Raw genomic sequence first — 14,124 nt, forward strand, 5'->3', positions numbered from 1 at the left:
CCAAAATGGCGGTTCCCAACCTACTCCTCTCGCTGTTATCACACTCTATACACACGTTATATATAAGTATCTACATTTGTGTTCACCATAGCGAACCACTAAGCTGGTATGGTGAGTGCAGTCAATAAATGGTGGCCACACACAGTCAGAAGATGCCGCCACAACCCTCCCTCCACAGCCTTACTCCTCCCTCCATGGAGCACAGCGCTAAATATCACCACAACCCTGCTATTATCAGTATCCTGGTCAGTTTTATCACAGTCAGGGGGCTTCAGTAATACTATCACTGCTAAATAATAGCAGTATCATTTATATTATGGTATTTGTAGGCGGTGCTGTGGTCACAAGCTGAACAGCGGTGCTGTGAGCTCATGCTGCGTGCGCCAGCCTTGGTGGCTTGCTCAATACTGATGCTGTAATACCCAAGAATGTTGGCCTGGATTTTTTTTCTAGGTGGCATCTGGCAACTAATGGTCGTGGCTGTACTATAGCTGCCCCTATCCCAGGCGGGGCGTTTAAATTATAGCGCTAGACACGAAATCATATATAAATGATGTGCGCAGTTTCGGTTTTGTCACTGATATCATTTATATATGATATGCGCGGTTTGAGGGTTAAAGGGCTGCAGAGCCATGAGGGCACTGAGAGTCAACTACAACAATAAAGGAAAATTGATAACAAGAAAGCTGTTGACAAAGAGCATACAAAATAGCACAAAGTTCTGCTGTGGAGATGCTAGTCTCTGGATGCAGGTGACACATAGGTGTGGTCAGGAAAAACAACAGAGCAGGCTACACCATCTGCAGACTTTGACCCATCTGTGAAGACGGAAATGGAGCGGAAGTATGAAAAAAAGTGTGCAAGGAAAAGTACGACATAAGCGAGAGTGAGGAGGGTGTTGTAGGGACTCTGCAATGTAGCAAAGACAGTAGCGATCATGGCGATCCTGTAGATACAGTATGCCTGTTTCATCATACCGGCTTAGGGTAGGAGTCAAACGCAAGGCACCAGAGCTGAGGCATAACCCATTATGATGCAGAGCATCAAGACAGCATAGAGTAGAAGGAGAGGCAGACGAGTAAGCAAGACAACCATACTTCAGTTTAGACAGCACGACGGTGGAGCGTGCTTGTATCAGCTCCCAAGGAAGTATAACTTACCTTATGTAAATTAAGGACCTTAGAGCATCCAACTCAGAGGTTAGAGATATGGAGAGACCAAAACAAACGAGTTTCAAAGATTAACTCCATAAGTTTAGCAAAACCTTTGCACAAAAGGGGATTACCATAAAGCGACAAAGGGGGATGAAGAACGACCTTCTTCCGAGTAAAAGTCATCGCAAAAGTTTTAGTTGTAGAGAACTTGATGCCATGATTGGTGTCCCAGGATGACACGGCATCAATCGCAAGTTGAAGTCGCCGTTGAAGGAAAGGCAAGTCATCACCTTGACAGCAATGGGTAAGATTGTCAACATAGAGAGCTGATGAGATTCCAGAGGGAAGGGAGTAAAGAAGACCACTGAGGGCAACCAGGAAAATTAGTAAGTGCTCAGAACACTACTGTGAGGTACGCCTTCATATTGCCGTAAAGAGGCAGAATGGTACAAACCATCACTAAAGGAACGATTAGAGCGGAAGCTTCGTAGGAAGAGGAAGAGATTACCACGAATGGAGTTCGGACAAAATATGGTATCTCCAGGTGGTGTCATATGCCTTTTCCAGGTCAAAAAAAGGACAGCAACAACAGAGGTCTTTGCAGCAAAAGCAGTACATATATAGACCATGTTCACCAAGACATCAGTTATGACACTTGTAAAAGCCAAATTGAGAAGGTAGGTGGTGGCGATAGTGTTTTAAGAACAACATCATAAGGACATTGAACATACGTTCAAAGAGTTTGCAGACGCAACTCGTGAGGGCAATGGGGCAGATGTCCTTAGCAGCTATCCCTAGAGACCCTGGTTTTTGAATAGGATAAACCACCACCTGAAGCCAGTTCTCAGGGACAAATGATGACTGCCAGATAAGGTTAAACAGATTCAGTATATACTGAAACCATGCATTGAGAGAGGTGACATTCATTAGGAGATGTTTCGCTTTCTGAGCCCGCTGCCATAGAACCGCAGAGAGTCAGGGCAGACTGGTGTTCGGAGAGAGAGATCATTATAGAGAAGCTGGAGATGCATGCGAAAATCTATAGGACAAGATTCATGAAGGTGCTTACGAATAAGGAAAGATGAAGGAAGACTAGAACTGGAGCCACCAGTCGAAAAAGGGGAACACAGTTCGGTGGCGACTGACACAGGATCCGCCACAATAGAATCATGGCAGTGAAGGACTGGCGAGACATCTGGAACAAACTTACTCGCAATCTTACGGATTTTCTTCCAGATCTGGGTCAGAGGAATATCAGACGTAATGGTGGAGACAAAAGATTTCCAACTCTCACGTTTAACCGTACCGCAGTCACCTTATAAAACAAAAGAAAACAGCCGTTTGTCTGCATCTGTCTTTCTTCCAGGCTGCACTCTTACAGAGGACAGTCGAAACACCCAGCATTCCACCTGGGAACGCACTTCCGCATGCCCCTGGACGTAGAGCAAGGAATAGAGTGGAGGGCAGCGTCTAATATGGTGTGATGAAAAAAGGAGTAGGGCTCGACGGTGAGGCAGATAGGAGAGGTCAGAAAGAGTAGCATGTAGAGTGAATAGATTCCAGTCAGCCTTGGCAAACTGCCACCTAGGGAAGGAGAGAGAAAGGTGAAAAGAGAAAAAGGTGACAAGGATGGGGAAATGGTCACTGTTATGGAGGTCACAAAGAATCCACCACGTGACATCTAAATACAGACAAGACGAAAAAGAGGGAGGTGGTGATGAAGAACAGGAACTACAGGAGGGGTAAAAGTCAAAGCATGACAACAGGCGAGAGGAAGGATGTTGCAAAGACCGCGCAAGATATCAAAGACAGTGGCGATCACGGTGATCCTGGAAAGATAGGAAGGCAGTATCAACATACAAGCTGAGGGTGGGAGTCGAACGAAAGGCACCAGAGCTGAGGCGCAACCCAGTACAGTGCAAAGCATCACGACGACGAAGAGTAGGAGACGAGTAAGCAGGGCAACCATAATCGAGTTTAGACAGGACGAGAGACGAATGTAAAGAGAGGAGTGTGCGGCTATCAGCTCCCCAAGAAGTATGGGACAAAACCTTAAGGATGGTAAGGGTCTTGGAGCATTCAACTTGGAGGTAAGAGATATGAGGCGACCAAGACAAACGAGTGTCAAAGATTAACCCCAAAAGCTTAGTGGACTCCCTGAACACAAGGGGATGACCATAAAGGGAAAGAGGGACAAAGAACGACATGCTTCTGAGCAAAAGTCATAGCACAAGTCTTAGACATAGAGAACTTGAAGCCATGAAAAGTGGCCCAAGATGACATGGCATCAATCGCAAGTTGAAGCCACCATTGAAGGAGAGGCGAATCATCATCCCGACAGGAAAGGGTAAGATCGTCGACATAGAGAGCGAAGAAAACGCCAGAAGGGAGGAAAAAAGACCCTTGAGGGCAACTAGAAAAAGAGTAGTACTCAGAACACTACCTTGGGGTACACCCTCATATTGCCTAAAAGGGGCAGAGAGAGTGGCACTAAGCCTAACTCGAAAGAAACGAGAGATAAAGCTTTGGAGGAAGAGAGGGAGATTACCACGAAGGCAAGATGAATGAAGTTGTGACAGAATATGATATCTCCAGGTGGTGTCGTAAGCCTTTTCCAGGTCAAAGAAGACGGCAACAACGGAGGTCTTCGCAGCAAAAGCAGTACAAATATAGACCTCCAAGTTTGCCAGGACATCTGTTGTGCTGCAGTACTTGCGAAAACCAAATTAAGAAGGGGAGAGGTAGTGAGTGTTCTAAAAACCACATCAGACAAACGTTAAGCATACGTTCAAAAGAGTTTGCAGACAACTCATGAGGGCAATAGGGTGGAAGTCCTTAGGGAATGTCCTGAGAGACCCTGGAAACATAACAGGGAGGACGGGGAGGACAACGGCATCAAGCCAGTCCTCAGGTACTGAAGATGACTCTCAGACCCAATTATACAGACTCAGTAAATACCGAGACATGCACAGAGGGAGATGGTGAAGCATCTCATAATGAATGCCATTGGAACCCACTGCCATAGAACCACAGAGGGACCGGGCAGACTTAAGTTTAGAGAGAGAGAAGGGATCGTTATAGAGAAGGCTGAGATGAGTGCAGAAATCTAAAGGACGAGATTCAAGAACAGGCTTACGAAGAAGGAAAGATTGAGGAAGATGAGAACCAGAGCTAACAGACAAAAAGTGGGAACCCAGTTTGGTCGCAACGTGCAACGGGTCCACCACATGAGTATCACGGAGGTGGAGGACCGGCGAGACATCAGAAGCAAACTGATAAACCACTATCTTGCGGATACCCCTCCAGATCTGCGGCAGAGTATTTTCGGACGTAATGGTGGAAACATAAGACCTCCAACACTCACGTTTACCTGTACAGATGGTCCTATGGACCACTGAACTCGCCTTCCGAAACAAAAGACAAAAATCAGCCATCTGCCGGCGGCGGTGTCTCATCCAGGCTGCACGCTTATAGCAGACAGCCCAAGCACAGTCCACATTCCACCAGGGAACGCACTTCCATGTTTCCTGAGAGGTAGAGCGAGGAATAGAGTGGAGGGCAGCATTGAAGACGGTGTCATGAAAAAGGAGGAGGGCACGAGGGAGAAGCAAAATGGAGAGGTCGGAGAGAGTAGCACAGAGGGTAAATTGATGCCAGTCAGCCTCGGCAAACCGCCACCTAGGGAAGGAGAGGGCAGGGTGAAAAGAAAAAAGGTAACAAGGATGGGGAAATGGTCACTGCCTTGGAAGTCATCAAGAACCTGCCATGTGAAATTCAAGTAAAGAGACAACGAGCAAAGAAAAAATCAAGACAGGAAAGGGTGCAGTCCAAGAGTCCAAATGAGTGGGCTCATCAGAATTCCTTAGAGACAGGGAAGAAGAGAGGATGAATGGTTCGAGAAGGCGACCGCGGGTGCTTGTAAGAACATCACCCCAGAGGGTATGTCGACAACTGAAATCACCCAGCAGGAGCACAGACTCTGGCAAGGAGGCCACTAGGTGTTTAAGATCGGGAAGAGAAAGGGGCACATTTGGGGGGAGATAAATGGAACAAACTGTGTACCATTTATGCACAAAGACACAGGCAACAGAACATTGGAGAAGTGATGGAAAAAGTAATGGGATGAAGGGAACATCAGAACGAATCAAAAGCAGAAAAGTTATTGGCCCCAGCAAAATCTGAAGGGAGGGGGGGGGGGGTCAGGGGGAGAGAAAGGAATAATCACGGAAGCAACCAGGATGAGCACCAAGCATCGGCTCCTGGAGACGGACACAAAGGAGCGAAAACTGTGAAATCAAAAGTTGGAGTTTATGGAAATTGGCGTAATATCCATGAATATTCCATTGAAGAATAGACATCGACAAAAAGAGAACAATGAAGAAACAAAGGTTAAAAAGGAACACAGCATGTCAAAGAAGTACAGGATCAGGGTCAGCGAAGTCAGGGATAGGGAGCATGGGTAAACTGAGTAAGGATGGAGGGAAGGGAGTGGGAGGACAGACCACAGGCAGATGAGCAGGGACCAGAGGAGGAGGCAACCGAGAAGGACTGTCAAGGACAGCAGGAGGGGCAGAAACCAGGAAGCACACCTCAGCAAGTGCAGGAACCGAGAGGGTAGCGGGGGCCAAAGAAACCTCCAAAGCAGGAACAGGGGGCTCGACCACTGAAATGGGAGGGGTGGAGCGATAGAGTCAGAGGTAGGGGGCGAGGATGAAAGTGAAGCTTTCTTACCAGCCGGGGAGGAGGAAGAAGATAAGCCAGGCTTTCGCTTCTGACTCAGAGACAGATGTTCCAGCAGCAACGTACTGGGCAACAGACTCAAACGTCTAAACAGAAGAAGAACGAAAGCGAACAACACGATGATCGCTAGGAGAAGGATGGATATCAGCTTGCACAGACAGGCGGCGTGGAGAGCTAAGATACTGAGGAGAAGGATGGGAAGGAGGATCAAAGGGAGATGAGAAAGAAGACACAGGAGACATGGCAAACTGGGTAGAAAGAAGGGGAACCCCTGACAGAGAACCAGGAGGGGGGACCCTTCGGGTCAGAATGTAAAGGAACAGGGGAGCAGGCGGTGGGCGTATCTGGGTCTAAGGCCTGGAAACTGTTGAGACTGAGGAAGGTGGGAAGGACGAGGAGAGGAAGAGCGCAACACGTGAGCGTAAGAAACCCCAGCGAAAGGGGGAGGAGGGGGATGGTGAACTTGGCGCCTCGCCTCAGGAAATGACAAACGTTCCCAGTGCTTCATGTTGAGGATGGCTGCCTCAAGTTTGTAATGGATACACGCTCGAGAGAAGGTAGGGTGGGCATCACCGCAATTGAGGCCGCGAGCCTGGGGAGAAGTGCACTCCGACTTAGAGTGACCTTCGTTCCCACACATAGGGCAGAGAGAGAAAGAGAATACTGGAGCATTTGAGGGCACCATGTCCGAACTTCCAGCACTTATTACAAAGCTGAGAAGAGGGTATGTACTCCTGAATGGAGCATCTGGCACCAGCAAAAATAACAGAGGGCGGAAGTGTCCAACCATCAATGGTAATTTTCACAAGCCGAAGGGACAGATGGCGACAGACACGAGGGGGTCGTGAACGTGTAAACCTGGAGAACAGAATGGCCTTGGGCCTCGAGGACATGTTTAACCCTCAAACCGCTAGGGGCCCAAATGGAATTCACACCCACAGGCGCAACAAAAAAAAAAAATCCAAAAAATTCTTTCGTCTTATAGAAGTGTTCATTTTTGTTCCCTGATCACGGAAAAAATAACAAAAAAAATCGTAGGTGGCATATTTTAGCCGCAATAGGGTAGGGAAGTGTGGCAAAAAAGGGGCATTGGCAGAGCCTTCGCCAGATGAGGTCTACTCCGCCCGAGCTGTCAGACGGCAGTTGCCACAAATATATTATTACCTAATTATTTCAATGTCTCTGATTGATTTTTTCTTAGTTTTTTGCAGTAATATTATTCCACATAGTGAATTGTGGCATATTTATATTATAAAATGTGTGAACCATCGCTGTACTCAAAATTATTGTGTGCATATTAGTGATTCAATTATTATGTTCATAAAACAATAAACAAATAGTTTTGCTGTTGTTACACTATATACACAGGTTATATATAAGTATTTGCATGTTTTGTACACCATAACGAACTACTAACTTGGTCTTGTGAGTCAAAAAGCAACGAGGAGTGACCGCCAAACACCAGCGAGCCACTCCCTCCCTCAACACCACCTCACTCACCCTCATTCACCTCCTACAATACTCTTTCTGTATTTATTCACTATACACAGACATTATATATACGTATTTACATGTTTTGTTCACCATAACTGTAAATCTAAGCTTATATGGTGAGTAAAGGCCACAAAGACGTAGCTACTCACACAGTCAGCTGATCGGCGGCCGCCCTCAAGGCCAGACGCACTAATATTTGTCCTTCAACAATACTGTTTGTGGTGTTATTACGCTATATACACATATTATATATAAGTATCTACCTGTTTTATTCACCATACCTGAACAAATAAGCTGGTATGGTGCCCAAAGACTATTGTGGTCACTAGTAAACAACATGATAAGTCGTGCAGACGACGCCACCGCCCTCACCAAAATGGCGGCTCCCAACCTACTCCTCTTGCTGTTTATACCCTATATACACACGTTATATATAAGTATCTACATTTGTGTTCACCACATCGAACCACTAAGCTGGTATGGTGAGTGCAGTCAATAAATGGTGGCCACACACAGTCAGAAGACGACGCCACAACCATCCCTCACACAGCCTTACGCCTCCCTCCATGGAGCACAGCGCTAAATATCACCACAATCCTGCTATTATCAGAATCCTGGTCAGTTATATCACAGTCAGGGGGCTTCAGTAATACTATCACTGCTAAATAATAGCAGTATCATATATATTATGGTATTTGTAGGCGATGCTGTGGTCACAAGCTGAACAGGGGTGCTGTGAGCTCGTGCTGCGTGCGCCAGCCTTGGTGGCTTGCTCAATACTGATGCTGTAACACCCAAGAATGTTGGCCTGGATTTTTTTTCTAGGTGGCATCTGGCAACTATCGGTCGTGGCTGTACTATAGCTGCCCCTATCCCAGGCGGGGAGTTTAAATTATAGCGCTAGACACGAAATCATATATAAATGATGTGCGCGGTTTTGGTTTTGTCACTGATATCATTTATATATGATATGCGCGGTTTGAGGGTTAATATCCTCGTGGCAGTCCTTGAGGTTCCTAATACCAGTTGCAACATGGTGTGGGAGGAGAACAGTGCCAACACTGGCACTTAACTGAGCATTCTTGGAGACCCGAACAGGGGGGTCACCTCAATGCAGGACAAAGTCGCCAAGTGGACAGCTGCATCCCGAGAAGAAGCAGCAACAACATGCGTACCGAGATGGGTGGGGTTAAAAGTAACAGAGGCATCTACTGAACCAACAAGGTGCCTATGGAGGGAGAAATTGTCAGCAGTAAAATCTAAATGATGGAGGTCAAAGTACTTCAAGGGAGTAAGTCAAAGTATCAAGGGACCTAGAATGTGGAATGACCTTCCCAACCATGTTAAAGACTGTACTTCTCTCAACCAGTTGAAGATAAAAACGAAGCTATACCTAATAAATTCCCTGTAACCTACCTTACCCCTCCATTGTCAACCAATGTGTTTTTTTTTAAATGACGCTGTTTGTCGACCGAATTGTATTTGTGCTGCTTTTTCAGCCATGTTCCCCCCTTTTTATCTCTTTTTTTTATTTGTTCTCAACTCATTTTATTCTTTATGCTCAATTAGTATTAAGCTTTAGTCATTTAAGTTTTTCATGCCCGAAACGCTTTGCGTAATAGTGGCTTTAGGCATTGTATGTACTAGCCCTATCTATAAATCCATCACTCTTTGTAAAATCTATTGTATGTATGTATCTTACCTAAATAAACATTTGATTTGATTTGATTTTGACTTAGTCCACGTAGCAAGATCAAACAAGGCATGGTACGAATTGGTATGGGAAGGAAGCATGCGAGAGCGGCCATGGCGGGGACGGTGGTGAGAACCCCCAAGAGAGAGAGAGAGGGGGGGTCATAAGGTGCAGTAGTCACAATGAGAGATGGGAGTCGTACTAGGGGACGAGGTAGTCACCACAGGGGGCTTGGGGCTCGACCCAACCACAGAAGAGGAAGGGGAGCGGGGGAGTAGTCCAGTCTGGGCCCAATGTAGCGGGGGCTACAGAGCCCGGCTTTCCATCACAGTCCGACTTGGGGCCCTGGTCTCCCACCCCACATTTGAGAAGTTAAAAATAAGTGTCAGATATCAGCATGTAAATGAACAGGTAATTATTTCATCAACAAACAAGCCCCTATACCCACCATGGCGCCACAATTAGAGGATAAGACACCCGATAAGACGTGCCTCCCCCCCAGGGGTGCATCGTGGATATATACCCTGCAATCACCACTTTAAGAACCAACAGTCCATCAAGATTGGGCTCAGCAACGAAGAAAAAGAGTGACAATAAAAGTGTCCCTTTGCTCAACAATTTCGGGTACCACAGTTTTACGGGCGAGAGACTGTGCCTCACCTAACACCCAGTGTCAAAACAGAAGATGACATCTAAAAGAATGATCAAGAATAGCAAAAAGTCGCTGGGAAATAGCAATTAAAAAGGAGAATTGGGAAGGAAAAATTAAACTTAGTAGGAAAAAGCATTCAGCACAATTAGTGAAGAAGGCAGCAGGAGCATAAGGCTTCAAAAGGACAGAGGACACGGTCCCATGGAGCATCACACTTTAGCATCCGCCAACCAAGCCCCCTCACGATGGCAACGAGCTGGAAAGGGAGGGAGAGATGAAAAAGACGAGAGGGTGAAGAATACTGCCCGGTGAGACACCAGTGTTTATGGGCAGAGTGCGAAAATTGGAATCATTCACAGAGACATACTGGAGCCTGTCACTGCATGAGGTAAGATTGTAGGTATTGGAGGGAGTGACCTCTTACTCCGTAATGTTGCAATTTAAGAAAGTTAATGTGTTTACAGTGTCAAAACGTCTTATGTAGGTCAACAAATAAATGAATAAGTTTTCCAAGGGCTGCATAAATGAAATTAATCATACTAACTGGGCATGATTGGTCCTTTTTTGGGCCTGAAGCCATTATGGGAAGAACTAAGTATAAATAGGAGTAAGGCTGCGTGTAAATTAACTTTAAAATAATTTAGACAAAATCGGCAGAATTGATATTGGTCTATAATTGTTGACTTCAGTGAGATTGCTGATTTTATGGACTAATGTTACTCTTGCTTTTTTTCTCAAAATATCAGGAAAGGTTTAGAGTTCAAATAATTTGTTGTAGAGCAATGCAATGGTTGGAGCTAAAAATCTAGAGGCTTTTTCTTGTAAATTAGGGTTGGTATCTCAACATACAGTATCTATGCATGGGGTTCATTCATCCACTGCAAACTACCTCAAACCCATCATCACCCAACAAAAATGTGCTATCATAACAATAAAACTGTCTTCAAACAACACCCAACCTCTCTGTTTAAAATCCCTGAACATGCTACATATACACTCGCTCTACACATTCTCTTGTGCTATTTACAAGTACAAAACCTTGTTCCTAAATGCTAACCCTGATCTGAAACTCTCCATTGATAGACGTAATAGAACCCACAAGCACCACAACATAAATATCTCTTTGATATAATTTTTTTATGTAAATTGACAGTCAGGATAATATAATTGCCAATCAGACTAATATAACTTTGAATCAGGGTTTTTCACCCACAGGGTTATTGATCAATGGAACTGCCGACCCACCAAACCCATAACTGCCAAAACTGTGCTGAATTTCAAAATATACCTGGAAAAAATCATGAAGGCAAACTGGGAGGGGGAAGGGAACCTTCAACAAGCCGACGACTTCCTGTTCTCACTGAGGCTACTCGGGTTAGTGGCCCTCAGGTAAATCGGGTAAAATATTATTCCCAGACAATTACAGCATAACTGATAAAGTTAGGCTAGAGTAATAAATTTCTGGTAAATTTAGAGTGATAAATTTTTAGAGTAATATAAATTTAAATTTCATATTAACTTGACTGACAGCTATAAATGCCAATCAGCCTTCAATATGCTCTTCGGTGAAATATTTATAATCAAGAATAGAACTCATAAATAGAACTCATAAATAGGCCTAAACAAAAAATAAAAAATGGACATCAGTTTGCATATGAATCTCCTGAGAAGATTCCTCGATTAATATACATTTCCTTACCAATCAAATAGTGTCACCTTAAGTACATCTCAGATTGTCTTCTTCACCAACTCCAATGCTAAATAATATTACAACAAAAATGTCCATAACTTAGCTACAGAGTATATTACATTTTAAATAAATTTCCACAGGAAGCAAAAAAAGGAAGCACATTATTTACATAAATATGAAGAAAAACATTTAAAGCTTTGTTTTACCTTTGCTAAATTAAAGAGATATTTTTATACAGTACTTATAAGCAATTTTGAGTTTTCCTAGTGACAGCTTCTCCAGTTCTTGCTTGGTCATCTAACTTTCATAAAAGAATACTATAATAAAATATCTTCAGATCTTTACCTTTTCATTGTGAAGTGTATTTCTCAAGCAAAATATAATTACCTCTGAAGAACATCCAACTGACATTGTGATAGCACACTGTTAGATTAAAGGTAAGATAATATACCATTATGTGCCTCATTATCCTTCAACATTCTCTTAATTATCTTCCACACTCAGTGTTTAGCCTATTATCTGCATGTATCATCTTGTGCCTCTTCATATGTCCAGGACGACTGAATCTCTTCCCACACTCTGGACAATCGTGAGGTTTATCACCTGAATGCACTAACATGTGCTGTATTATAGTTCCACGTACTCTAAATTTTTTTCCACACTCGGCACAATGAAAAGGTCTCTCATCCGCATGCACCATCCTGTGAGTCTTCATATGTCCACGCTCACTGAATCTCTTACCACACTCTGGACACTCGTGAGGCTTGTCCCTTGAATGCACTAACATGTGAGTCTTCACATGTGAAGGACAGGTGAATACCTTCGGACACTGTGGACACTGGTGAGTCTTCATCTTCTTTATGACAGGTGCAGTTTGTGTGAAGGTTTTCTCCCCCGGATGTTGGGAGAAGCGTCAAGGCTTGAGTGTTGTTTCTTAGAGTTAGACTTGATGTGAGCACTTGGCGGTCAATGGTGGTGCGTCTTCTTTATGATAGGTGCAGTTTGTGTCAAGGTTTTCCCTTAATGCTCGTGCTGGACCTCACCGGCGGGCGCTACTAAAATGGCGGCGGTTGTTTACCCTCTCATCACCTGAGCGTTCCAATGTTTTGGTCTGGTTCCACATATCATTTTTCCAACCTCTTATTTTTGTTTATATCTAGTCATTTAATATTAACACTTGTATTTATTTTCATGTTTTTGAATCAAAGAATGTACTTGGAATTGTTTCTTTAAACATAATGCCACACGATTACACTTTTTGAAGGAAACAGCTCTCCCACTGGGATACAAGATACTCCTTACATTGACAACACTAATTTTTTTGCCATTTCGGACACCAGTTTTGGACGTTTCGCTTATGTGTACGTGTTCAATATTAAATCGACTATATAATGCTATTAATAATTAAATTATTATAAATTAAATAATTAAATTATTTATTATAAATAAATACTTTAAAAATGTATTATGTATGTTGTATTAAAAATTAAAAATACGGATGTACACTATTTCACTCGAGATATTTGCATATTATGAATTATAATCTGAAAATATATACATATAACAATGTATAACCATGAATGAAAAATCAAACAGGAAATTACTTAAGCACTTGCGTGATAATCAATTCAATTTCTTACTTTATTATGCACCCCATACCCATCCCGTGTGCGGTGGTGTAAAGGATTACAGAGGCACATAATCGGTTCAGGAACTGAACCCTCTAGTTCGTTTAGCTAAGCAAATAACAATGTTTGACGCTAGTTATAAAATTAACAATGTTGCATACACATGTACACACCCTCATATATACATGTACATATATATATATACGTATATATATATATATACGTATACACATATACATACACATACATATCTAATCACCCACACAAATACACACATCAATAATCTTTGTGTCACAAGTGATCAACAAGAGGCTCACAACAGTCACTATACTTTACATCTATAGTGAGTCACACAGTTACTAGTCTTGCTCCACACCCACCCAACTGGGCGGCAGCTTTACAGTCATGTGCTCCACACCCACCCAACTGGGCGGCAGCTTTACAGTCAGGTCCATGCATTACCTACAGTAAGCAAATTTTGGATACTTCACTAAGATTTCGGGCAGCACATCATTATGAATGAAGTACTTACACAATTCTAGGACACTATTAATGGTGTTATCTCTAAATTCCGCAATTTTTTCACATTCCATTATATAATGACGCGAAGTATGCGAATAGTTCTGCTGACAGAGTTTACATTTAGTCAAATCTACATCAGCAGATGTTACAAACTCCCAGAGGTATTTGTAGCCGAGCCTAAGCCTAGCAGTGGTAACATCTAGAAGTCTGCTAACATTATTGGATGACCCATAGACGTGCGGTTCTTCCTGCATAATAGAATGATGATAGATGGAGTAACTGGTGTGAATTTCACTTTGGCTCAAGTCTCCGTAATATAGTTGATGTTCCTGGGATATTGCTGCCTTCAGGCTGCTCAAAGGCAGTCCAAGTTGGTAATCAATTCCCTCCTTACGAGCAAAAGTCTTGGCTAGCTCATCGGTTCTATCATGCATTCGGAGACCAATAATCAACACGTCATAATATACTTTGGCTGATATGTTCATCAACATGGAAGTGCTTAAGTTTTTTCCTTTCATAATTTTCCTTCGTGGTTATACATTGTCTTCAAC

The sequence above is a fragment of the Procambarus clarkii genome, chromosome 35 (assembly GCF_040958095.1).
Source record: "Procambarus clarkii isolate CNS0578487 chromosome 35, FALCON_Pclarkii_2.0, whole genome shotgun sequence".
Classification (NCBI taxonomy): Eukaryota; Metazoa; Arthropoda; class Malacostraca; order Decapoda; family Cambaridae; genus Procambarus; species Procambarus clarkii.